Source organism: Arachis hypogaea, chromosome 19 (genome assembly GCF_003086295.3).
Source record: "Arachis hypogaea cultivar Tifrunner chromosome 19, arahy.Tifrunner.gnm2.J5K5, whole genome shotgun sequence".
Lineage (NCBI taxonomy): Eukaryota > Viridiplantae > Streptophyta > Magnoliopsida > Fabales > Fabaceae > Arachis > Arachis hypogaea.
In genome coordinates, this window is record NC_092054.1 from 30,542,300 (window position 1) to 30,545,315 (window position 3,016).

Here is a 3,016-nt window from a genome sequence, read left to right on the forward strand (position 1 = left end):
GGTTTATTACTTGGACGACCCAGTGCACTTGCTGGTTAGTTGTGCGAAGTTGTGAAAAAGAACTAAGATTATGAACGTGCGTATTAATTTTTTGGTGCCGTTACCAAGGAATGAACAATCACGATTTTGTGCACCAAGTTTTTGGCGCCGATGCCGGGGATTGTTCGAGTTTGGACAACTGACGGTTCATCTTGTTGCTCAGATTAGGTAATTTTATTTTAATTTTAAGCTTTTTGTTTTTTTATTTTCAAAAAATTTGAAAAAAAATAATAATAAATTATTCTATGGCTTCAAAATTTTTAAGAATGAATTCTAGAGTTTCATGATGATCTATTGAAGTCTGGTTGGCTGTGAAGCCATGTCTAATCTTTTGGACCGAGGTTTCAACTCATCATCACAAGAGCTTTTTTTTATTCTCATCAATTCAGCTGTTGTATGCCTGATTTGTATCTTAAAGCGTGGCTGGCCATTGGCCATGTCTAGTGTTTTGGACCGGAGCTTTCACTGAAAGCTTGGCTGGCTAGTAAGCCATGTCTAATTCCTGGACCGGAGCTTTAGACTAATATTGCATGATTCCTGGAATTCTCATTAGAAATTTTGAAATCCTTATTTTTATTTTTCAAATTAATTTTTAAAAAAAAAACAAACAAAATTATAATAAAATCATAAAAAACCGAAAATTTGATGTTTCTTGTTTGTGTCTAGTGTCAATTTTTAAGTTTGGTGTCAATTGCATTCTTTTATTTTTCTTAAAAATTTTTGAAAAATTCATGCATAATGTCCTTCATGATTTTCAAGTTGTTCTTGATAATCTTCTTTGTTTGATCTTTGCATTTTCTTGTTTTTCATATGCATTTTCAATTTGTTAGTGTCTAATTATTGAAAATTTCTAGGTTTGGTGTCTTGCATGTTTTTCTTTTCTTAAAAATTTTCAAAAATAAGTCTTGATGTTCATCTTAATCTTCAAAGTGTTCTTGGTGTTCATCTTGACATTCAAAGCGTTCTTGCATGCATTAGTTGTTTTGATTCATAATTTTTATGTTTTGTTCCAATTTGGTGTTTTTCTCTTTCTTCATTAAAAATTCAAAAATAAAAAAATATATATATTTCCCTTATTCTTCTCATAAAATTCGAATATTTGAGTTGACTTTTTCAAAATTTTTAAAATCTAGTTGTTTCTTATTAGTCAAGTCAAATTTTCAATTTAAAAAATTCTATCTTTTTCAAACCTTTTCAAAAAATCAAATCTTTCTCATTTTTTTTCATATTTTCGAAAACTTTTTAAAATGATTTTCAAAAATTTTTTTAATTTCATTTTATAATTTCAAAATCTTTACTAACAATTAATGTGATTGATTCAAAAATTTTAAAGTTTGTTACTTACCTATTAAGAAAGGTTCAATCTTTAAATTTTAGAATCATATCTTTTAGTTTCTTGTTAGTCAAGTAATCAATTTCAATTTTCAAAATCAAATATTTTTAGTTCCCAATTCAAATCTTTTTCAATTTCAATCATATCTTTTTCAAAATCTTTTCTAACTTCTCACCCTTTCAAATTTGATTTTCAAATCTTTTTCAATTAACTACTTGACTTTTTGGTTTATTTTTAAAAGTTTTCTATTTCAATCATATCTTTTTCAAAACCACCTAACTAATTTTCTCTCTCTAATTTTTGAAAACTCTTCCCCACTTTTTCAAAATTCCTTTTTAATTAACTATTTGTTTTAAATTCTAATTTAATTTAATTTTATTTTCCTTCTTAAATTTCGAATTCTAATTAATAGTCAAAATAAAAACAAAAAATATTTTTATTTCATTTTATTTTTAATTTTCGAATTCTTCCCCCTCTCATCTCTTTCTATTTATTTATTTATCTACTAACACTTCTCTTCTACTCATAATTCGAACCCCCTCTTCTCTCCTGTGTTCGAATTTTTTTTCTCTTCTCTTCTTCTACTCACAAAAGGGAATCTCTATACTGTGACATAGAGGATTCCACATTTTCTTTTCTGTTCTCTTCTTTTTCATATGAGCAGGAACAAGGATAAGAACATTCTTGTTGAAGCTGACCCTGAACCTGAAAGGACTCTGAAGAGGAAGCTAAGGGAAGCTAAAGCACAACTCTCTGGAGAAAGCCTGACAGAAATTTTCGAAAAAGAAGGAGACATAGCCGAAAATAATAACAATGGTGGAGATGCAAGGAAGATGCTTGGTGACTTTATTGCACCATCTTCTAACTTCTATGGAAGAAGCATCTCACTTCCTGCGATTGGAGCAAACAATTTTGAGCTTAAGCCTCAATTAGTTTCTCTAATGCAACAGAATTGCAAGTTTCATGGACTTCCAATGGAAGATCCTCATCAGTTTTTAGCTGAATTCTTGCAAATCTGTGATACTGTCAAGACCAATAGAGTTGATCCCGAGGTCTACAGGCTTATGCTTTTCCCTTTTGCTGTAAGAGACAGAGCTAGAACATGGTTGGATTCACAACCTAAGGATAGCCTGAACTCTTGGGATAAGCTGGTCAGTGCGTTCCTGGCCAAATTCTTTCCTCCTCAAAAGATGAGCAAGCTTAGAGTAGAAATCTAAACCTTCAGACAGAAGGAAGGAGAATCCCTCTATGAAGCTTGGGAAAGATATAAGCAACTGATCAAAAGGTGTCCTACTGACATGCTTCCAGAATGGAGCATCATAAGTATATTCTATGATGGTATGTCTGAGTTGTCAAAAATGTCATTGGACCATTCTGCAGGAGGATCTCTTCACGTAAAATCCCCTGCAGAAGCTCAAGAACTTATTGAAATGGTTGCAAATAACCAGTTCATGTACACCTCTGAGAGGAATCCTGTGAACAATGGGACGCCTCAGAAGAAGGGAGTTCTTGAAATTGATACTCTGAATGCCATATTGGCTCAGAACTAAATATTGACTCAGCAAGTCAATATGATTTCTCAGAGTCTGAATAGATTGCAAGCTGCATCCAACAGTACTAAAGAGGCATCTTCTGAAGAACCCT

The 3,016-nt window shown here is 31.6% G+C and overlaps 1 non-coding gene across 1 annotated transcript; it reads right to left on the reverse strand.

Annotated features, from left to right (window-relative positions):
* Positions 1-2,568: 2,568 nt before the first annotated feature.
* LOC112780446 (small nucleolar RNA R71) lies at positions 2,569-2,676 on the reverse strand. Its single transcript, XR_003191283.1, has one exon. It is a non-coding gene; the product is annotated as a small nucleolar RNA R71 (small nucleolar RNA).
* Between the last annotated feature and the right edge of the window lie 340 nt (positions 2,677-3,016).